General features: G+C 34.9%; 1 pseudogene; it reads left to right on the top strand.

Annotated features, from left to right (window-relative positions):
- Positions 1-19,184, top strand: part of LOC133336768 (calcitonin gene-related peptide type 1 receptor-like) — a 45,950-nt pseudogene extending 26,766 nt beyond the window's left edge.
- Positions 19,185-26,126: the final 6,942 nt, after the last annotated feature.

Here is a 26,126-nt window from a genome sequence, read left to right as displayed (position 1 = left end):
TGTTAAATAAATATTTTTATAGTTAAATGTGTACAATTTTATTTCGGTAATTTTCGGCATTATAATGTCTTCAAATTGGTATTTTATATCCTCAGAGGATTAAAATTAGAGCATTTTCAAAATGGTTTCATAAAAAGGTCCAGTCTCATTATAAGTATTCTGGAGGGCTTCCGCATTTTCCAAATGACTGCAATTCCGTATTAATTTTAGGTACCAAAAGGCCAAAATGGCTCTTGGCAAAACTAGTTAAGGAATGTACGTTTTGAAATTCTGATTTTTTAAATAATTTTTTTTCGTTTTTACATTATTGTAAACAAAGTACACGTCGCATTTCCGATCCGAATGAGATGAAATTGGAAAAGCTCATTTATTTGGCTCAAGTACGAAGCCTATTGAGATGTATTTACTTATTTAAATTCGTTTGATGGCTGTACTGATAGATTTCTCGTAAAATATCGATCAAACAATTTCAGATTTATGCTCGTTGGAAGGGTGACATTTAGCAGTAATTTTGCTGTTTTTTTATTGCATTCAGTTGTGAGTCACAGGGTGTTAAAAATGGAAATGAAGAAAGAGAAAATTCGGTTTTTATGGTTCCGAAATTGTAACAGCCAATTATGTTCAATTTTGGTTTCGTAGATTTTGATCAGGAATTTTTGATGTTAAAGATGCACCTCGCCAGGTAGGCCGGTCGTAGGAAATAGTTCAGAAATTGTTGACCGGCATATTAGCAGTCGTAACATCGCCCAGGAGCTAAAAATCGACCATAAAACCGTTTTAAACCATTTACAAAAAAAATTGATTTTTTTCCTCAACCTTATATTTTTAAATATACCTAAAGAGACCAAAAAAGTAGCTTCGCCTCAAATAAATGTAAACCTAGACAAATTAAACAATTAAAATATAACTAAGCCTTCTATATACTATACTAAATTACTTACTTTTACTAACTTAGCTGGCTTGTTACAGAACGGTTGTTCCATAAGCCGAGCTTAAAAATGATTTCCAAGCGCGTCGGTCTTGTGCGCAAGTCCACCAATTTGGAAGACCACGTTCCAAGATGTTGTTTTCTACTTGGTCTTTCCATCTAATTCGTGGCCTTCCCCTTCTACGGGAACCATCAGTAGGCTCATTTTTATATGCCTTTTGAGCTGGGGCATCTTCATTCATCCGCACAACATGGCCTGGCCACCGTAGTCGCTGCAGCTCAATACGACTGACTATGTCGATGCCCGCGTATAAATTGTAGAGCTCGTGGTTCATTCGACGCCGATATTCACCGTCGACGCAGATCGGCCCGTAGATCTTTCGGAGAATTTTTCTCTCAAACACCCCAAGAGCTGCCTCATCTGCTTGCGCAAGTACCCATGCTTCTGATCCATATAATAGCACGGGTAGTATCAGCGTCTTGTAAAGTGTGAGTTTGGTCTGGCAGGAGGTGGCCTTGTTTCTAAACTGCTTACTTAGACCATAATAGCATCTGTTGGCCATCACAATCCTTCTCCGAATTTCAAAACTGATGTCATTTGTTTTATTTATGGCGGTACCACCTTGGTACCGCCATAAATAAAACAATATAAATATAAATATAAAGTCTTTAACTACCTCGAAGCTGTAGTTCTCAAGTTCCACAGTTGGTCCGAGTCTACTGGACGTCTTGCGCGTTGATACCATCAGCTTGGTCTTCTCGCCGTTTACTGCCAGACCCACTTTGGCAGACTCCTTTTCAATTTGTTCAAAGGTGGCTGTTACCGCTCTCAATGTTCGACCCATTATATCAATGTCATCGGCGTAGGCGAGTAACATGTGTTGTTTGGTGTACAGAGTGCCATTTCTGTTCACCTGTGCGTCTCGTATGACCTTTTCCAGTAGGATGTTAAAAACATCACACGACAAACTGTCACCTTGTCTGAATCCTCGTTCGGAATTGAAGGGCTCCGATAGGTCCTTTCCTACTTTAACTGCTGACCTTGTGCCACTTAAAGTTATCCTGCATAGCCGTATTAATTTTGCAGGAATGCCGATCGCATACATGGCTTTAAACACCTCTGAACGGATAGGGCTGTCCAATGCGGCTTTATAGTCGACAAATAGGGGGTTTGTGTCAATGTGTTTTTCGTGGGTCTTTTCCAGGATTTGGCGCAGAGTGAAAATCAATGGTCAATGGTGGATTTGCCAGGTCTGAAGCCGCATTGGTATGGTCCGATGATGTCATTGACCATTGGCTTCAATCGTTTACACAGCACACTGGATAGCACTTTATATGCAATGGGAAGGAGACTTATTCCTCTATAGTTGGCACATATCGTCTTGTCTCCTTTTTTGTACACGGGACACAGGATGCTGAGGTTCCAATCACTGGGCATGCATTCATCTAGCCAAATTGTGCTAATCAGCTGGTGCATGCTCCTGACCAGCATCTGGCCACCAGAATTGAATAGTTCGGCTGGTAACCCATCGGCTCCTGCTGCTTTGTTGTTCTTGAGCCGATTAATTGCTTTTATGACCTCATCTTGGCTAGGTGGTATACATTCTATACCATCATCTCTTATTGGTTCTGGGGTATCTTCTTCATCGCCACTATTTGATACTAGAAGCTTTTCGAAATGCTCCTTCCAGATCCTCAACACGCTGTCTGTATCTGTCACCAGGTTTCCTTCTTCATCTCTACAGGAGGATGTGCCTGCACCAAAGCCTTCGGTTTGGTGTTTTACTCGTTGGTAAAATTTCCGGACTTCATTCTGACTCCTGTACATCTCGATTTGCTCACGCTCACTTTGCTCACTTACTTTTACTTACTTAGCTGGCTTGTTACAGAACGGTTGTTCCATAAGCCGAGCTTAAAAATGATTTCCAAGCGCGTCGGTCTTGTGCGCAAGTCCACCAATTTGGAAGACCACGTTCCAAGATGTTGTTTTCTACTTGGTCTTTCCATCTAATTGGTGGCCTTCCCCTTCTACGGGAACCATCAGTAGGCTCATTTTTATATGCCTTTTGAGCTGGGGCATCTTCATTCATCCGCACAACATGGCCTAGCCACCGTAGTCGCTGCAGCTCAATACGACTGACTATGTCGATGTCCGCGTATAAATTGTAGAGCTCGTGGTTCATTCGACGCCGATATTCACCGTCGACGCAGATCGGCCCGTAGATCTTTCGGAGAATTTTTCTCTCAAACACCCCAAGAGCTGCTTCATCTGCTTGCGCAAGTACCCATGCTTCTGATCCATATAATAGCACGGGTAGTATCAGCGTCCTGTAAAGTGTGAGTTTGGTCTGGCAGGAGGTGGCCTTGTTTCTAAACTGCTTACTTAGACCATAGTAGCATCTGTTGGCCATCACAATCCTTCTCCGAATTTCAAAACTGATGTCGTTTGTTTTATTTATGGCGGTACCAAGGTATATAAAGTCTTTAACTACCTCGAAGCTGTCGTTCTCAAGTTCCACAGTTGGTCCGAGTCTACTGGACGTCTTGCGCGTTGATACCATCAGCTTGGTCTTCTCGCCGTTTACTGCCAGACCCACTTTGGCAGACTCCTTTTCAATTTGTTCAAAGGTGGCTGTTACCGCTCGCAATGTTCGACCCATTATATCAATGTCATCGGCGTAGGCGAGTAACATGTGTTGTTTGGTGTACAGAGTGCCATTTCTGTTCACCTGTGCGTCTCGTATGACCTTTTCCAGTAGGATGTTAAAAACATCACACGACAAACTGTCACCTTGTCTGAATCCTCGTTCGGAATTGAAGGGCTCCGATAGGTCCTTTCCTACTTTAACTGCTGACCTTTTGCCACTTAAAGTTATCCTGCATAGCCGTATTAATTTTGCAGGAATGCCGATCGCATACATGGCTTTAAACACCTCTGAACGGATAGGGCTGTCCAATGCGGCTTTATAGTCGACAAATAGGGGGTTTGTGTCAATGTGTTTTTCGTGGGTCTTTTCCAGGATTTGGCGCAGAGTGAAAATCAATGGTCAATGGTGGATTTGCCAGGTCTGAAGCCGCATTGGTATGGTCCGATGATGTCATTGACCATTGGCTTCAATCGTTTACACAGCACACTGGATAGCACTTTATATGCAATGGGAAGGAGACTTATTCCTCACATATCGTCTTGTCTCCTTTTTTGTACACGGGACACAGGATGCTGAGGTTCCAATCACTGGGCATGCATTCATCTAGCCAAATTGTGCTAATCAGCTGGTGCTGATTAGACCAGCATCTGGCCACCAGAATTGAATAGTTCGGCTGGTAACCCATCGGCTCCTGCTGCTTTGTTGTTCTTGAGCCGATTAATTGCTTTTATGACCTCATCTTGGCTAGGTGGTATACATTCTATACCATCATCTCTTATTGGTTCTGGGGTATCTTCTTCATCGCCACTATTTGATACTAGAAGCTTTTCGAAATGCTCCTTCCAGATCCTCAACACGCTGTCTGTATCTGTCACCAGGTTTCCTTCTTCATCTCTACAGGAGGATGTGCCTGCACCAAAGCCTTCGGTTTGGTGTTTTACTCGTTGGTAAAATTTCCGGACTTCATTCTGACTCCTGTACATCTCGATTTGCTCACGCTCACGTTTTTCTTGTTCTTTCTTCTTTTTTTCTGAAAACACGTTTCTCCTCTCTCCATACTAAATTGATTTATTATTTTAATTACACTAATACACCACACTCATTCTAACTATGTCCAATACGACATTAAACTAAACTACCACTAACACAAGTGGCATTGAATGAGGCGATATCCTATTTTTCGTGTCAGTGGCAATTGATACTATTTGTTGAACCCTCGAGTTCATTGGGTCAGCAGCAAGCATCGATGTAAGTCTGGTGTAGTTTAGTTAAGTCCACTACCTAAACGCATTAAACCATTCATTGCATAAACAATATTCGAACTTCTTCCTTTAATATACTACGAAGTAAATTCAATGCAATTCAGTATCAATTTGTGTATACTTTCCAAAGTATTTAAATCGTTTCGTATTCGAATTGTACCCTCATAATTATTTTTAATTCTTGTAAAAATTAACCTAAAGAGTAATTTCATTGATTTTTCGTAGATATTCCATTTGCTTTTCTTGATATTGAAGTGTTATGTATTTCTCGGAGGGAATGTAATGAAACTCCGGAACGCAAGGATGTAGCGCGGTCAAATTTTGTTCATAATTGCTATAAAAGTGTTTTCCATAATGAATAATTGTATGACAATTATAACATAATTGAAAATCGGCCTTAAACTAGTTTTAAGGGGATCTCATTCTGGATATAAAATTTCGACGTATTTATAATTGTTTTACAAAACTTTACAGAAATGCATTCACTCCACAGATTTGAATAATTTGGCACAAAATTAACAAGAAGCAACCTTATGATTTTCTTTTGAAAACCAACACCGGTTTGATTTATAGAATTACATATTTCAGTTAGTACCGATGGAATAAGATATTGAAAATGTTAGTTAAGGATATTCTCCAATAGTTTTAAATTCGAATTTTAGTGTTTTGAATTGTGTGGTGTCTTCTTGCCAGGGGTAGGTATTCGGTCTAGCTTAAAACTGTTTATTTTCACTGGAACTTCGGGACATTTGAACATGATTTTTAATTACTTTATTTTTGCAGCAATGTCCTCTACTGGCATTGGTTATTCACAGCAATCACGTCAAACCACCTTATCATTGATATTTTTATGTTGAACATTTCGATTTCTGTAGTGTTGACGGTTTATTCGGGATACCATTTGTATTTTGTTTTTGCCAAATAGTCAGGCTGAATCCCAGTTTGTTGTTTTTATAAAAAAACAACTATTTATTAGTGGGGAATTTATGGCAGTGTTCGTCGAGGGGTAGGGCAGGGAAGACTATAGTCAGAGATGGCCTGTCAGAAACAGTGACGTAAATTACATACATTTCCGACGTATAATACATACGCCAGAAACGTCGGAAACCTACCTAAATCCATTAGGTTTTTGACAAAATAGCTATTTCCATTAATCAATTTGGAAATTAAGCATGCCTTACTCAAATCCATATAAAATTTCAAAATTTTCTTCTCAAAAAAATTTAGAAATTTTTATCAGTTCTAGTAAGGAATAGTCAGATATATGTAAAAATAATATATATTCTTGAAAATAACTGTATATGCTGATAATATTGATATTATTACATTTTATACAGGTATATGACGTTTTTGACGTTTACACCTTTTTGACAGTCGAAAACCTAAAAATTCGTCACACGGACCATCCCTGACTATAGTTTCAGATCACGCCACTGATTCTCATCAGTTCCCTTAGTTTTTTTGTTGGGATATCCTCCCATGAAGCTTTTTAATGCTTCTGATTTCTTCCATTTAGTTAAAGTAAAAAACGAAAACATACTTTATTGCAAATATTAAAAATATACTTGTCACTTGAACTTAAAAGTCAATACATCACATGTGGTCAGTGTTGCCAATTTAGCACTTTTAGTGCTAGATTTAGCACTATTCAAACTCTTTTAGCACCAAAAAAAGTGATCTAGCACCTAGCACCTTTTTTAGCATTTTTATTTTTTCTGGAATTAGTTAAAATTTTGGGCATTACTTCGATTTCAAACTGACGCATTTAAATGTCCTATGTTTCACGCTATGATGTTGATTATTCAATGCTAAAAAAGTGTCAGTACATCTGTTAACAAGTAAAAAATCTAAAGTTCGGCTGGTCAGAAATTTTTATACCATCGGATTCCATCACTTGGGTCGCTTTTATATGCCTTTTGAGCTGGGGCATCTTCATCCATTCTCACAAGATGGCCTAGCCAACGTAATCGCTAGGTCGATGTCTGCCTCAGACCATAGTACCATATGTTGGCCAGCAGTATTCTTCTCCAGATTTGACAGCTGATTGTATTAGTTTCGTTTATGGCAGTACCGAGGTATATAAAATCGTTCACTACCTCTAAGCTGTAGTTCCACAGTTGGCCCGAGTCTACTGAACTTCTTGTGCGTTGATACCATCTGCTTGGTCTTTTTGCCATTTACTGCCAGTCCCACTTTGGCAGGCTCCTTCCCAATTCGTTCAAAGGTGGATGTTGCCGATCGCAATGATCGACTCATTATGTCGATGTCGTCGGCGTAGGCGAGTAACATATGTCGTTTGGTGTACAGAGTACCATTTCTGTTCATATTTGAATCTCGTATAACCTTTTCAAGCAGGATGTTTAACAGGTCACACGACACTGTCACCTTGTCTGAATCCTCTTTCGGTATTGAAAGGCTCCGAGAGAAAATATGAACCTACATAGCAAAAGTTCGGCAAACATATTTTTAAAATACAGCCACTTCGGCAGAGAAAGGTTCTAAACCTTAAAAGAACGCAGTACTTTAATATGAGGACTATGTACTAACCTTCGCCTTGACAGTTTTTTTACATATATAATACTTTTTAGTTGGGAAATTTGACACACGATTAAAATAAAAAAATCAAATTTTAGTCGGTTTGATGGATAAACGTGCCCGAGGTCCACAAAATTTGTTCTCTATCCCGAAACATAGACCCACATTGATAATTTTTGGTGGGGAAATTTCTACCCAACGAGAATCCAAAATATCAAATTACAGCCGATTCTACTAATTTCTATTATACAATTTTTAGTATAAAATTTTTGTATACAATATAAGTATACGAACAAAACTTTACACAATCACATACATATATTTGACCGATAAAAAGCGCTTCTCTTATATTCACTGTAATCTTTAAATTAAATGTTGAACATTTTATAGAAGTAGTTAAGTAAAAACGTCGTATAGTTTAATCGTGTCAATAATATTCAAAATACTTTAAATCGGTCGGAAAAATTGTGTGAGGGCTATATCAAAACTTTATTGAAACCCTCAACTGCCAAATTACATGTGATATTTCATCTATACCCGGGCGAATGATTTATGTATCGCACTTTTTATTACAACCTTGGATAATAATACGCAACATGGTTCAGTCATTAATGGGCTGAACGTTGTAATATTTCATTATTATTTCCTATGAGCCTAATACTAATACAGTCGACTCCGCTTTATTGTAAGTTGCTTAACTGAAAAATATCGGATAAGTGAAATAGATTTCCTGCACCATTTCATTTTAGGTTGGTCGCCCAAAATTTACTCCGGATAAGTGAAACTTCGCATAACTGAAAATATCGGATAACTGAAATAACGTTTGGAGTCAAATATTGCAATTTCCTTTGAAATCACTCCGCATTACTGAAAGTCATGAGAATGAAAGATAATTACGGAGTAGCTTGCAAAACCCACCCTAACAGATATTTTTCTCCAATTATTGATTATTACCGACATATGGAACGTGTTTGTCAACTACATATAAACTTGACGTCGAAGAACGTTAAGTTTGTCCGGCCAACCTTTGAAAGGAACTCAAAAACAGCGTTCACATTTCTATAATTTATATACAAGAATTAAGGATGTATAAAAATATGTTTCGAGGTCCCATAAAATTAACAAACTTTTGAGGGGGTTGAGCCATCAAGAATAGATGATATAGGAATAATGTATAAATGTGAATCTATTATAAACAGATTTAGCAAGGAGGTATGTTAGTCATTCACAACCCCATATTGCATATTACATCAAAGTCAGTCAGGGCTTAAAATCGGCTTGTAGCTTAATATGAAACATTTTCAAACATTTTTTTGAAATCAATACATCTAAGATGTATCACAAATATTAGAATATATTATTGACGAAATCATATTTAAAATGGATCTTAGCATTGCAACAGGCAGACGATGGACTTCGTTACAATAAAAATCACATAAGAAATTAACATGTCAACCAGTTTTAATTTCTATATATATTCCTAAAACTTGAAAAATATGGATTATTGAAATTTCTAAAACTGAAAAAATTTTCGCTTATGAGAAGTTCGGATAACTAAAAATATTTTCAGTTAACCGATCTCCGCTTAATTGAAAACATCGGATAACTGAAAAAAACATCCAGATTTTTTTCCGTTTCAGTAAAGCGGAGTCGACTGTAATACCCAATGCGATCTCAAAGTTCCAAATACAGCGAGTTTGGTCGAAGAATGTGATCAAAAAACCTATAATACCGAAAATTTAGTATATATTACTAAAATTAGGAGAATGCCAAACTACTAAAAAAATGGGCATTAATTATTTGTGAAGAGAATCCAAAATATCAAATTACAGACCGTTCGGTTTAATTCTGTGTCCAAAATCTTCAAAATATCGAGCCATATTCGCCAAAAAAAAAAAAAAACGTAACCCTCAATTTGAAATTTTACAGGAGAAGGTTTTGTTTTAATAAATTCAGATTTAATAAAACTATTATTTAGAAATTTAGAACTATAGTTTTGTTTTAAAATATAATTCTGAATTTCAAAATAATAGCTTTATTAAATCTGATTTTATAAAAACAAAACCTTCTCCTGTAAAATTTCAAATTGAGGGTTACGTTTTTTGGCGAATATGGCTCGATATTATTGGAAAACTTCAACGATATCGCCAAATGCCGGAAATTGATGAACACCATTATATGGAAGCTACGCAAAAACGTGACCTAGCTGCAGACAAAATACCAAAAAATTTCAGCACCATATCTTAATTACGCCAATCAAAAATATATACTTTACAGGTTCGGAACCCTACCAACCGAAAAACTGAATTAATATTCATCGTTTAATTTGAAAGTGTTAAAAGTCAATTTTTTCTTATATTGAGATATTTAAAGGATTGGGTTTGATTTGTTTTAAAATGTTGTTAATGGTATTAATTTTGTATGTGGATTTGTGCAATTGAACACGATAGAATAGATAACGTAACATGTTTTGTAAACTTTTCTATAAACATAGGATTTGTATCAAAACCTAATGTTTACTTAAACCACTTTCAAAGTATGCCCTCCATACTATAGTGAAGGGTATAAAAATGCTGCGTATATTAAAGCCATTACGAAAAATATGGTTTTTTTTGACACAAGATAATTGAAATATAACCTCGCTTGTATTATTGAACTTGTTCATGTCACGGTGTTATCGACCAATTTCTAAATTTAAATGTATCTAATCATTATTGAATGTAAACCTTATACTTTCAACATGTATCCAAACATTCTGTTGAAAATACTAAAACAAGAAAGTCTGATGTTACTACTCAAAAGCGCATAAAAATCAGTTGCCGTCCAAGAGATAAACACAACAGCGGATTTCAACGGGTGAAATGATAGAATAGAAACAGAACGTGTGGTATTTTGTTTTCAATAATAAACAAATTTAAATATTTACGATGGTAGAGGATGTACGAAAATGTGATTGTTATTGTTCTACTGATTATGGTCCCATATCAGGAGGAAATATGAATTTTTAAAGAAATTTCGTTGAGCGAAGGCCATTAATTTTAGACGGAGTGGAATTTTTCTGTGTTTTTTTCGGAGATGCAAATAAAATGAAATGGTAAAATGTTTAGACATTTTTGACAAGGTCTTGCTGTTTAAGTGCTACTAAGTTTTAATATTCAACAAAATTGAAAACAATGAGTTCCATATCCTTCTTATAATCCAAAGACATAAAAATATAAAGATACGACAATAAATACGTCGACAAATCCCAAAAGATGGGTTTTCCTCTGTTATCATGATATCATAATAATATAAACTATTTTATGAAAATGCATTTTGTCGAGTCTTTACGGTGTCTATGTCTTTGAATCATCTTTTTCTCATGTCCATTAACAATATTTTTCGGTACCATCATAACATATTTTGAATGTCATCCTCCTGGTGGAAGGAAAATAAACCTCTACCACAAGGTAGAGGTATATTTTTTCCTTGTTGACAAAATATACCCTACTTTGTATAATTGCACCATGGTTGGATAGATGTCGAATTTCAGCAGTGTTGCCGATTTATAACTTTTTTTTACCATATTTGGAATTTTTGATATCATCCCAAAAAGTTTTTTTTTTATATTTCTGATTTAAATTTCCTATATTTCACACAATGAGTTTGATTTTCCAATGTGAACAAATGAGCCAAGCAGTATAGTCGGACGGAACCAACCATATGATACACTACACAACTGCCACTAGACTTGAATTTTTTTGAAAATAATTTCAGAAGAGTTGAAAAACCGCGAGTTATACACCTCCTGACCTGAATAATACTACTACACAATATCAGGATATTTATGTTATGTGTATGCAGTATAATTCCCATATCCGTGTATAGAAGTCAATATAAATTATCTAAATTTTAAGGTTATCTACTCCTTTTGCCTTGGATATTTTTTTTTTTTCTTTTTCCCCAATAGTTATTGTCCCATTTGACCCACTATATATTAACCTATCAATATTAGAAAATTCGAACACATTCATCTATTTAGTTAGTATTTATTTAATGGCGAACCTTCCTTCTGGGATACACTATCAACTGCTCTGGTCTATATCCCTCTGGATAAATATGTTATACCGATATTCCTCAAAACAGGCATGTATTTTTAAACAAAGCGTTGTAGGTATTCGGATTTGGACTATCTGCTAAAATATCTACAGGATTACACAGGTCCAGCCTCGTGAGGCTTAATATAAAATAATTTACTAACATTTGGCAGAAGATTAAAAATCGTGGAAATTCTAAATCGCGAAAACAAGTGAGAACCCTTTTTGAACCAAAGAAGACCAATTTAATCAATTAAGTTACTTATATAATGTAAGATTAGTTGGAACAATTGTTTTACCAAAATTGAATGTAAGGAGAAATATAAAACTAGCATATGCCCGCAACTCCGTTAGCGAATGTGGGAAATTCAATTTGTACCAAAATTTACTACAATTTAGTACCCATAAGCATGAATTTCCAAAACTACACCCATACCGCAATCCAACACTCCAACTGTAAGCCTATTTTTTAAATTTCAGCGTTCCAGCTCTATCGGTTCACCCAAATCCACATTTGGTACCATTTTGTACACATTGGTATGAGTTTCCAAAACTTTCTACAAACGACAATCCAAACCCCAACAGTGATCCTAAAAACAAATTTCAAGATTCCAGCTCTATCGGTTCACCCATTAGTACGAAATTCCAAAAATTTTTGCATAGCCCATCCTACACCCCAACAATGATCCTAACTTCAAATGTTGAGATTCCAGCTCTATCGGTTCACCGAAATCCAAATTTGGTAGCATTTTCTACATACACCAATCCTACAACCCAACAATGATCCTGACTCCAAATTTCATTGTTACCGCTCCATCGTTCATGTCAAGATTCCAGCTGTATCGGTTCACCCAAATCCAAATTTCGTACCATATAGTACACATTAGTACGATTATCTAAAACTTCCTACATACACCAATCCTACACCCCAACAATGATCCTAAATCCAAATTTCCTTGTTCCAGCTCTGTTGGTTCACCCAAATCCAAATTGTACCAATTATAGTACGATTTAGTACTTTTCACTTTAGTACTTTTCGTACACATGAGTACGCGATTTCAAAACCATCTCCTTAAATAGACCCTATATCTCAACCCTTTTTCAAATTTCAAGTTTTTAGCTCTATCCATTCACATGCTACGAAATTGTACCATATTTAGTACTTTTCTTATAGTCCGAATGTCCAATAAAACTCTTTGCTATATCTATTCTACACGCCATCAGTGACCCTCATTTAAAATGTAAGAGTTCTAGCTCTACCGGATCGCCAAATACAAATTGTATCATATTTAGTACTTTTTAGTTATTTTCGTACTGTTCCAAAAACCCAGCATTTAAGACACTCACCCAAAATTTCAAGATTCTACCTTCAGCCGTTTCGTTTGTGCGTTGATGAATCGTCAAGTCAGTCATTCACTTTACTCTTTTATTGGTATAGATTAATATGTTTTATTGAATTTTATTTTAAATAATTTTTTTTCTTCTTTCCATTAATTATTAAAAACATCAAAACAATTTCTCCATTAGCTCTGAGTGATTCCCCATCAAAAAACGCGTTGATTTATTTAAAGTTATATGTTTTATTATTTCATGCATTTCATTGAACTTTTTGCAACCCTACCACAGCTAAGTGCAAATGTCACTTAAGTTGACAGACATCAACACAAATGGAAGATTGCAAAGTGGATGTCTGGCTGCTGCAGTTGTTTCATTTCATTTAATGTATGCTAATTAGCTGCGCATGTGACAATTATTGTCCAAGGTAATAGGCTGGGCGTTACTCTGGAGTAAAATGAAATTTCGACTTGCTATGTTAATGGACAGTAATGAAGATGTCAATACAAATTAGCATAGGGTTGCAAAATTAGATAGATATTTGCAATGAAATGAATGCAATGTGAAATATTATTAGGAATATTATTAGAGGTTCTTGAGAAAATATCATTTCGTAGTCTGTTCAACGAATGTGTATATTTCCCTGTATGGGTTTGTCAAAGTAGAAGAACAAATATATTGTTGGTCTACTGTTTCTTTTAATTAATATATTTCTTTTTCGGCATTTGAATATAAAACAAACATCTTCTCACCAAATGCGTATTTATCTTTCACCTTCTTTGTTAAATTTAAAAGAACACTTATTTAAACAATGCAATACGCTAGCAAATACATTAAAATACATGTTGTTGTAGTTGCTATTGTTTCTATTTGCCTCCTCTTTGTTCCAAGTAATACATTTCTAAACGTTATTTTTCTTAAATGTATTAATTTACATGCTAATATCACTTATCTAGCCCGTTGTTTTCATCTTCGTTCGAGAAACAACGTTTTCACATTAACAATGCTCGACAAAATTCAGCATAAATAAGGATGTCTGAACGACAAAGGCTTCGTTATAGTTTTACAAACTTACACACATACGAGACATCAGAAGATGAAGCCATATATAAAATGAATACTTTTAAGTCATTACATAGTAGTAGTAGTAGTTTTTTCCAACGGCGGACGTTGGCGTATCGAGGCCACACACACACTATCAGAATTTGTTTTCCAACCATATTGAATATTTTTTTCTTTTAAATCCAAACACAATAAAAGGAAATAACATAGCACATTCTTTATATGGTCGACTGTACCATTCTTAAAAATACCGAATATACCTCAGATGTAGTTTCTATAGTTTTTTGTAATTGTTTTTCTATTAGTCTTCTAAAACATTATCCTTTTTATAAGAAAATATACTGTAATTATTTATTTTTTAATAAAGTTGCCTTAAAATGTGAAAAGTTTTATACACGAAATACTTACGACATGGAATGGAAATATTACAAAAGCATCTGCAAAAAAAAGCCGTGCATCTAAGTCAGCTTATTAGCTACAGATTTCCTGCTTTACTACATTTATTTATTTTAATATTCGATATCTATTGATCAAATCCAATAATGTACAAAACGTCATTGTCGAAGGTGTCCCATTTTAATCGTGAAAACCAATGTGTAAAGTTTATTTTGAAGCTCGTGGTATACTCTTGACCCGAGTAAAATTATATATCGATTCTTCTTTGTGCGTCTGTCTTGTAACATTTAAGATATAGCATTAATATGTTTCAATTATATTGCTGCTATATGATTTGAAATATATTAAATTTGAAATTCGAATAATGTGCAATATTTAAAATAATGTTTAAGGAGACCCCACTCTTTCACGGTTTCAAAAAATTTAAAATTAAGTGATTCTATGCATATTCTCAAAAGGAATCATGGGTCTATATCGATTCCTTTTGCCTGTTACAAACATATGCACAAACGCATAATACCCTGTACCACACTGTGGTGAAGGGTATAAAAAGGGGGTTATATGGGGACTATGCTTAAAAGGGGGGCGATTATGAAACATTTTTGGGAGGAAGGTTTGCTACCATCTACGACTACAAGAAACCAACTTACAAAGAATTTGGTTGAAAAACGCGTTCAAGAACCTCAAAAGACTGAAAATTGTGGGGGGGCCCTTATATGGCACCGACAAAATTGACCTATATTTGTAATTTTTAGTGGGGAGATTTGCTACCCAATAAGAACTCGAATTATAGCCAATTCCGTCGAAAAATACGATCAGAACTAAATACCCAATGTTCCAAATTTCAGCGAATTCAGTTATAAAACGCGTCCAAGAACGCCAAAATACCGAAACATGGGGGCTATCCGAAAAAATGGACCCATATTTATAATTTTTAGTAGGGATATTTGCTACCCAATAAGAACTCAAATTACCAAATTTCAGCGAATTCGGTGCAATAAAAACTCCAAAATACCGCAAAATGTTGGGCACCCTTATATGGGAGCTATGCCTAAACGTGGACGATGTAGACCATCTTCGTACTTGACCTGCCTTCAGACAAAAGACGATTCTATTCACAATTTTGGCGATCTATCTCAATTCGTTTGAAAAACACGCTCAAGATCCCCAAAATTCCGAAAATTTAGGGTACTCTTATATGGAGGCTATCGGAAGAAATTGGCCTACATTTATAATTTTTTGTGGAGAGAATTTCTTCCCAATAAGAACTCAAATTACTAAATTACAACTAACTCAGTTGAAAACCAGTGAGCGGAGCAGTATAGTCGGACGGGGCCGACCATATGATACCCTACACAACTTCTATGAAAATCTAATTTTGCGTTAACAGGTCAACACATATTACTAATATTCAGTAGACGAGGGCTGTACTTGTCCAGATTCTCTTTGCCGTAGGTTATGTTGTGAGGTTGGGCTTTAAATTGCGGCCTATAGTTCGACTCAAAAAAAAAAAAAAACACAAAAATTAAGTTTTCGGGCCACTTCATCCCAAAATTATTATCTGATCATCACCGAAAATTATAGGCGTTGTCCTTGACCATTATTGGAATCTCATGGAAAATTTTAAAGCCATCAGCGCTATATTTCCGCGTTCTAGTGTGGTAATGGGTTACTAAATAATGTCTGAATACGTAAACACCTGTGTAACTATTTAGGTGTAACTGCCACATCTGAGGACATACGACCATATAATTGGTACCAATTTAAAGGTCAACCGCTCCTCTTGAACATACTATCAACTTCTCTGGTCTAGGTCCTTCAGGGGCAAATATATATGCCATAGAATACAAATTTTGCCATTTTTCACACAAAAGTCAGGGTCCATTTGACCCGCTAAATATTGACCGATCTTTATCAAAACAGGCATGCTTATTCTTCGGCCCAACCCCTTTCTTCATGCAAAAATTCGCGGTGTTTGGGCCATAATTGCGGCCTCTGGAGCGACCAGAAAAATCGAAAAAAAGTTTTTGGTCCATTTCATCCCCTAAACATTAACCGATCTTTTCCAAAAACAATAGGGGTCTTCATTGGCCAGAACCCATTCTACATGCAAAATTTCGTGAAGATTGATCCATAACTGTGGCCTGTATCGTGTTTACAAATTACAATGGACAGACGGACGGACACACATGTCTAGATCGACTCAGCTAGTCGAGATATGACAATCGGTATACTTAAAGGTGGGTCTAGGACCAATATTTCGCGGCGTTACAAACTTTTGTGGCTGCACAAAGCTATAATACCCTGACAACATAGTTGTGTAGGGTATAAATACGCTCAAAACCCCCAAAATACTGAAAATTGGGGGTACCGTTATATGGGGTCTATCAGATAAAGTGGACCTATACTTATAATTTTTAGTAAAGCAATAAGAACTCGATGTACCAAATTTCAGCGAATTCAGTTGAAAAACGCGCTCAAGAACCCCAAAAGAAACGAAAATTGCCTAAAAGTGGACCGATATGGCCCATCTTCGAAGTTTACCTGCCGGCAGACAAAAGACAACTCTATGCAAAATTTTGGCGATCTATCTTAATTCGTTTAGACGGACATGCTTAGATCGTCATTAAAATTTTACGCTGCTCAAGAATATATACTTTATAGGTTCGGAAATTAATATTTCGATGATATACCAACGGAATGACAAAATGAATATACCCTCCATTCTATGGTGGAGGGTATGGACACAGGATACATACAAGGAACATCATTAGATTGGAACATTTGGTTTAAATCACTATACATAGGTTACAAAAAAAAGCATCACGTCCAACTTTTGTCATCTGCTTACATTTTTTTTAGATTTAGTCATTGTACAACATTTTTTAGTAAGAATTTACTGAAAAATATTTCAACATGAAATGCCTCTCTATAAAGTTTAAAGTTCACATGCATTTTCATTCTGATCGATAAACAATTCCAAATAAAATGTCAAGTGAAATGTAGCTATCAAATTAGTGTCACTCATTGCTGGCAATTGTTATCACGTGTTACTTTAGAAATGTATTCACATTGTCGTTGTCATCAATGCCTTCTTCTTTTTCTTTGACTTTCATTGCAGAATTTCGAACAGCCATACCACGTTCCATTGAAGAAGCCATCGTGACTGTAGGATCTATCGATATTGAAAGTGACGATGTGACCGAGGCACAACGTAATAAACTGTACGCCACAATAAGTGCAGCAACACTAGCAACGTCAAATCTAATTAATCCACAAATTAAGCACCACCATCTGATGCCACTACATCATCATCGACACTACAATATTCCACAGCCCTATTGCTGAATAACGCTGGAAAGGTGGACACATGCTGAAGGTGGACAGTTGTTTTGTCCTTATGTTTCGACTGTGATAGCACGTGCGCCAACTGGCACAGTGTTAAGTCAGTATTGTCCGGACTTTTTCTAGGAATTCAGTAGTAAATTTCTTGCCCATAAAACGTAAGTATCCTGTTCGACATGTAGAAAAGGAATTATACATGCATCGCGACAACAAAGTAAACAATGGTGTTTGGTCGTTTGTTTCGTTTTGTTCGCCGACATCGTTGTTGTTGAAAGCTGTTTGATAGCGCTGTGGTTGATCACACACCATATTCGAGTGGCTTACCTTTGGCTTGTGAATGCTTTTAAAAGATTACCACTTAGCGAGTTGGTGGGTAGAAACTGCTACGAGGTTATATCACTGTTACTTAAATGAGACCATTGGGCAAAAACAAAATTTGCTTAAAAGAGACTTTAAGGTATTTGTTTGTATTCAGACAACGTTTCTCCAAACATTCCTTATAATTGTTTCAATTATATTGTTTCAATATGAGAACTTGTACACCATAAACACATTTTATGTTACTACATAATGTTTCACAGATTTGCAAATGAATGTGAAAATTTAATTTCGAATGTGTGAAAATATTGTTTTTTTTTAATATTAATTTTAGATTAGATTAGCTATTTAAAATCCAATTTAAATATTTAATCTTATATTACACATTTAAACTACATTCTAATAATATTTTTGTAATTTAAGCCAGAAAAAAATCCTTAACTTAAGAGATTGAATACTAGAATTACGTTCTCTTTTCATTTTTTCTACTACATCGTCAAATTAAGCCGAGTAAAAATAGCAATCAGAAATGGCAGCAACTGATTTTATGTTGTGTTTTATTATTTCTGTTAAAATTCTTGGTTATGTTAGGTCATTTAATTTTTGTAAGGTATTTTGCTTATTGGAATCATGGAATTCAAAGTATACATATTTAAATACTAACATTTCAATTTGTATTTAAAAATTTCGATTGCATATTCTGCAAGCGAATTTAATTTCATTACAGATGTTTAGAAAATGGCACATGGTATCATCATCCAGACAGTCAACAAGAATGGTCCAATTGCACAAATTGTATAGATTATGAGGATCTGGAGGTAAGATAAGCAATTTTCTTACATTTAAATTGAAGTTATTTTTTAATCTCCCACGCTCTCGAAACACACAATGTTCATCGCATCTTTTCATAAAAATCTGTTTCGCACATTTGTCAATGAGCTGCACGCCAAGGGCTATATTGTCGACTGTGTGGCGCTTTTTCTGTCGCTTATTATATTTTTGGGTTTCAGGTGAGAAAACAGAATTGAAAACTTTATTCATTTTACACACAAATCCATTCTATCCATCTATCAATGTAAATATAATTTTGTGGATTTCCAATTAATTCTGCAAGGTAATGAACAATGTCGTTGTTGTCATTTTATGTTTCAGATCTTTGCGTTGCACTCGAATACACATTCATGTTCATTTATTTGTATCGTTGGCATTCACTTGTATCACCTGGATTGTGTGGTATAAACAGATTGTTGAAGATCCACAGATAATACGTGACAATCCGGTAAGATGAGAAACTTGTTGTGTGTTTTTATTATACCCTTCACAACACTGTGGTACAGGGTATTATGTCCATGTGCATATGTTTGTAACAGGCAAAAGAAACGAGATAGACACATGGTTCCCTTTGAAAATATGCATAGAATCACTTTCTAAATCGATTTATGCATGTCCGTCCGTCCGTCTGTCTGTCCATGTTAAATTGTAAAGAAAGTACAGGCCGCATTTATTATCCGATTTAGATGAAAGTTGGCATAGGTCACTTATTTGGCTCAAGGACGAACCCTTATGAAATTGGGAAAAATCGGTTCAGGTTTACATATAGCTCCCATATATATTTTCGTCCGATTTAAGGTAATTGGTGCACCAAAGTCCCTATATATATTTTGATTTGCTCGATATTTGGCACAGCGTACGGAATTAGGTCTATTGAGATGTGTGCTAAGTTTCGTGCAAAATCGGTTCAGATTTAGATATAGCTCCCATATATAGTTTCGTCCGATTTTATGTAAAGTGTGCACGGAAGACCCGATGTTTGTACTATTTACATATAATTTTGTTGAAATCGATTCAGATTTAGATATAGCTCACATTTGTATGTTCGTTGGAGTTTAGGTAAATGTTGCACCGGATGACACGAAACGTTTTAATAGTTCTGTTGAATACGCCCAAAGTGGTGAAGGGTATTATACTATCATTGCTACTTTCCTTACTGATTATACCCTACACAACTATGTTGTCAGGGTATTATAGCTTTGTGTAGCCCCTAGAGTTTGTAAGCCACGAAATATTGGTCCTAGACCCACCTTTAAGTATACAGATCGTCATATATCGACTAGCTGAGTCGACCTAGACAAATGTGTCCGTCCGACTGTCCATTATAATTTGCAAACACGAAATTTTGCATGTAGGATGGGTTCTGGCCAATGAATACCCCTATTGTTTTTGGTAAAGATCGGTTAATATATAGGGGATGAAATGGACCTGCATGCCTGTTTTGATAAGGATTGGTCAATATTTAGTGGGTCAAATGGACCCTGACTTTTGTGTGAAAAATTACAAAAATTGTATTCTATGGCGTATATATTTACTCCTGAAGGACATAGGTCCGAAAAATTATAGTATATCCAAGAGGAGTGGTTGACCTTTAAATTGATACCAATTATATGGTCGTATGTACTCAGATGTGGGAGTTACACTTAAATATTTACGATGCTTACGTACTGAGATATTATTTAGCTAATCGCTTTGAAATTTTCTATGAAGTTCCAGGTATGGTCAAAGACAACGCTTATAACTTTCGGTGATGATCAGATAATAATTTTGGGATAAAGTGGACCGAAAACTTTTTTTTGTTTTCTTTTTCGAGCCGATCTAAGGCCACAATTTAAAACCCAACATCACAACATAACTCACGGAAAGGAGAATCTGGACAATTATAGCCCTCGTCTACTAATTATTAGAAATATTTGTTGACATCTAGTCGGTCAAGAGGGTGCAAATATCGCGAAATATTGCCCAAACGCAGAATATAGACCCACAGAAAGTTAGATTTTCGTGGAAGTTGTGTAGGGTATCATATGATCGTCCCCGTCCGACTATACTGCTCCGCTCACTGGATTTATTATACCCTTCACCATACTGTGGTACAGGGTACTATGTCTTTGTGCATATGTTTGTAACAGGCAAAAGGAATCGATATAGATCTATGGTTCCTTTTGAGAATATTCATAGAATCACTTTCTGAGTCGATTTATGCATGTCCGTCCGTCCGTCTGTCTGTTGATGTTAAATTGTAAACAAAGTACAGGTCGCATTTATAATCCGATTTGGATGAAATTTGGCACAGCTCATTTTTTTTGGCCCAAGGACGAACCCTACTGAAATTGGAAAAAATCGGTTTAGATTTAGATATAGCTCCCATATATAGTTTCGCCCGATTTTAGGTAAATGGTGCACCGAAGTGCCTATATATGCTTTGATTTGCACGAAATTTGGTATGGTCTATTGAATTAAGTCTAGAATAACGTCTGCTAAGTTTCATGAAAATCGGTTCAGATTTATATATAGCTCCCATATATAGTTTCGCCCGATTTTAGGTAAATGGTGCACCAAAGTCCCTGCAAATCTTTTGATTTGCACGAATTTAGTACATAGCGTCGGTTCAGATTTACATACACCTCCTATATATATTTTCGTTTTGACCGATTGACACAACATACTGAATTTAATATAAATTAATCTCTGGCAAGTTTCCTTGAAATCGGTTCAGATATAGGCATAGCATAGCTTCCATACATAACTTCGATATATTCATGGTAATTGTAAACCAAGTAATTAATGGAATATACCCAAAGTGGTGAAGGGTATCATATAGTCGGTCCAGTCCGACTTTATAACTTTCCTTACTGGTTTTTAATTAAAAACATTAAAGTTTGTTTGATTTGTGTTCGAAGGATGCATCCAGAAAGCCCTGTATTCTTTTATTCATAAACAAAAGAAATTTTGATAATAAAAATTACGTTTTTCTATCACCGCTAATTTTTTTTGGCAGCATATGGAGTGGCGAGATATTTTCATCCCGAAGATAACAAACAGATAATAATTAATCTCAATAGAGGCGTAACGAAAATCTCATATCCTATGTGATTTCAATTTGTTTTCTCATTAAAATAGTTGCTGGATGAATGATATATTTTTTTTTTTTGCTTTGGATATTCTCGATGCCGGTGTACATCTGCTTGGTTTCCAGTTTCTGTGAGTTAATGTTGTCTGAAACCTACATTATTGTTTCAGACTATAATAATTTCCTGTAATCATGAAAAAGCAAAACTATACCCATGTGTTATTGTACGAAAATTACGCCCACAATCAGCCCAACCGGCACCATTGGCCATACGCAAGGCTGTATGTGCCACTATTATTTTGTAATGTATCCCCTATACAAACATATATACATACTTGTGTACATACACCTGTAATCTATTTATGGTCATTTGGGCTATCAAATTAGTTTCCCCATGTGTTTTGTTTTTGTTTGACTTTTATTGGGTTACAACATTTTCTATTACCTTATCGTCCGGATTCTGGCACACCTTTGGAATGTTTGTATCAACTGTTGTCTGTCATTTTGGTTAGTCTACAAGGCTTTGTGATGTTGTTCCTATTCTTTTTTGCCAATCATGATGCCCAGTATCGTCTCACCACCGCCACCCACAAGCAGCACAGGTCAAGTGGCTACAACAACTCCTAGTCGGGAATTAGGTGTCTAAAGGTCGAAATTAAGGGAAATTAAATTCCAGATTAAAACAATGTAATTCTCCTCTAATAAGTGTACAAACTATATCGTTCCAAGTTAGGTTTAAGAAATATAAAATATATTTTAGAGCTATTACAATCTTAAGGAGGTTGATTTGTCAAAGTTCCCTTATTCTAAATGGGAGTATAAACTATTTATAACTTATGTTCAAGAATTCGTGCATTTATATTTTAACTTTTTTGTTTACTTATTGTGATTATTGCAAATTTATACTCTATATATTGTATTGTAATAACTAACACATGTATAATTCGTAGGTATGTATACTATTTGTCAATGAAATGTGTATAATGTAAGTGAATATATAAATTCTCGCTATATTTATGTATGTACAATAAAGTGATCACAACTAATGACACGTTTTTAATTATAATAATGGAAATGATTTTAAATGGTAAGTTTAGATATTTTAAGAATCATTTGCCGAATATTTAAATTCTGTCTAAAAATTTGTTGGTTTTATAATTATGGGGTGGCTTTTTACTCGTGACTATTTTATGGTCACAAATAAATAGTTCTTTATCTTTGCCTGCAGCAATTGGTGGTTATAAGGTTTCATACCCTCAGTCAATTTTAGATTCATTTTCGAAGGAGAGTAACCGATTTACCCTAAACATTAAACATCGTAATATTTCGTTCATACTTAAATCAATTTTGATTATGGAGACTTACTTCCTCTGGCACCTCCCCCACAAAAATACAAATAAAGCCCATAAGAAATGAATGGAGTATATGACGTGATCAAAATTTTGCTAATAGTTATATTTTAGCCAAATCTACATTAAATCAGAGGTATATAAAATTTCACATACTACATCAATATTACATATACCAATCTCGACTCCCCAGTTAAAAAATAGGTATTTGTCTATATAAATGGCCTCGTTTTAACACTACTTCCAATTTCAAGTTAAAAAAAAATTTGGTGAATTTTTTATAATAAACGTAATTCTATGTGGTATAAAAAGTCACCAAAATTTAAAAAAAAGTGTCATATATAAAATTGGAAAGCGGTCTGCCTTCGTTTTGTTAATCATTATTCCAAAGGAGTATATGTACGATACAAGATGTGTAACAATAACATGTGTAATATTTTGCAATGTCATTGACACTTTTCAAAAGTAATCATATTTTCGTTACGTGCCTCCGAATATCATTAAAGTTAAGTTAATGAATGCGAAAATATGAATTATGCTGAATGGATACAAAATGGGAAATGAAAAAGTAAAGTATCGTATGTAGTATCAATAATCTGCATATTCTATTATTTGAACTTTTTACACAACATCTATAAGCAAATATTCACTTATTTCAATTCTGTGTATACCTTCGTAAAAAACATTAACATCATTACAATTGAGTTGAAATTTATTATTGCTACTCCGTCCTTTTTTAGATAAAAAATGAAACGACATCCCTTTTCAAGTGTTTTGGGAATACAAATATATCATTCATTCTTGTTTCACAATTATTTTAGGTGGTGTTTTTATGCAGTGTAGATGTGAATTTCCACTTATATGGCTATGCAATTACCATAGGAACGATATCACACATTAGAAACCTACATATGGTTGTGTATTATCAGCTTAAGGGATTATATGTAATACAAATAAGATTATATGATGAGTAAGAGAAATATTTTATTATTATTAACACGAAAGAAATTCCAATGAAGAAATTATATATATTCTGTTTTTAAGACGACTTCTGCTTCTGTAAACGAATTGCATAGAATTGTCATTTGTCTCCATACAGGTCAAGTTCGAATACGGGCTATATCGGTTTACGATTAGTCATAGCCCGCATATAACGGTACCCCACTAGCACATTTTCCAACTGAATTAGCTGTAATGATATTTTTAGTCTCCTCTTTAGGGTTGTCGGCATATAACAGTACACCCTTTTTGAAAATTTGGGGACGTCGAACACGTTTTTTGACAAATTTTGCACATATGTGTCTTTTGTGTGTGGGCAGGTCTAGTTCTATAAGAATCCACGATATATAAACTAGGTGATACCCCCAAATTACTGTATTTTTTAGCATTTTTTTATTTTTTTAACTTGTTTTTACTGCTGCCTAAACAAACTTATGAGTATAAAATTTAAGCTCTCCAACACAGTTTCCTCTAATTACAACTGACGGCGGGAGGATCATCGTAACAACATCACTTCCCTTTATTGATTGATTGTTCATTGTTTCTATGAAAGCAAAATCAGCTCGAAGTATTTTAACGATTTCGTTGTTCTATTCCAATACATTTTCTAGATGACTTGGCAAATAAAAAATACACTTTCTATTGATAAATTAGAAGAGAATAGGCACGTAGACGGCGATGGGTAGCTACGAATAGTTTGAATTAAACTTGCTAGAAATTGCTTGTATTGATGTTGGTTAGTAGTTTATTTGAGGAATATGTACTAAGCGGTTCAATTTATTATTGGCAAAATGTAATAGATAACCCAACGTGTAACCAAGTTAATTGATTAAAGGGGACCCCCCCATTCTCGGGGTCAAAAATTTTGTTGATATAATTCGAATCTACACTAATTAATAAATGTCCCTACAAAATTTCAAGTGAAAATCTCAAGAACTCTTGAAGATATAGCCGATTTATTGTGTCAGCATCAAGTGACGGCTGACACAATAAATCGGCTACGACGTTTCTCTGTGAGTGTATAGCTATCGTATGAACTAGGATAAAGCCAATCGGTGAAGATCTTCCTTATTTTTTAACTTTATTTTTGGTCAAAAATCGGCGATTTTCCAAAAATATTTTTTCAAAGGTCCGCCATTTTGTTAATTTTAGAGCGAAGTCAATAATCCAGACATGTACTCTTTCTAACACCGTTGGAATTTTCGGATTCCGATGTTCCAGTGAGGAGTTATCATGCCCGCCATCAAAAATAAGGAATTTTCTTTAATTGCAAAAAACAACAACAAAACAATAGCAAAAATTGTTTGTAAATTATTGTTCTTCTCTTTTAAATCTTAAATTATATATGTGCAGAGTTATAAACCTTAACAAGCATTGATATTCATTTACCAGCCCATTGAAAATCTTGAAAAATTAAAATCGTAATGGGGGGGTTCCCTTAAAATAAAAATGTTTTTCTATATCGATGATTTCTATACGGATGTTTGTGATAACAAAATGCCATCTTGACACTCACACAGATTGATTAATTCTTTTATAGGTGAGAGGATAAGAGGACAAATAAAATAACAATTAAATGTTAAAGTTAATTAATACTAATGCATTGATATATACCATTGATGAATGTTATTTTATTATCGATTTTATAAAATTTTTTATTGCCGGAATTAAATTAATTATGCTCGTATTGAATAGAAGAAAAATGAATAGAAATACAAAAATAAATGTGTATTCTCTTATAAATAAAGAATAACACAAAGGTGTGTTGTTATTTAAAGCGAATGTTATTTCTTTATACAAGTCGGGACACATTAAGTAAATAATTTAATCAAGGTCCAACTTGTTGCTATTGAAAAAACCTGGAAGACACTAGATGACATATTACACATCGAACCATGGTGTTCTATGATGCCTTTTTAAAGCATGTTAATTTGTATGTATGTTACCAATAATATACTTATATATAATTTAC

This window comes from Musca vetustissima, unplaced genomic scaffold (assembly GCF_032173495.1).
Source record: "Musca vetustissima isolate MV318-11 ecotype Yass unplaced genomic scaffold, APGP_CSIRO_Mvet_v1 utg2186, whole genome shotgun sequence".
Classification (NCBI taxonomy): Eukaryota; Metazoa; Arthropoda; class Insecta; order Diptera; family Muscidae; genus Musca; species Musca vetustissima.
This window is presented reverse-complemented; position numbering and strand designations above follow the sequence as displayed.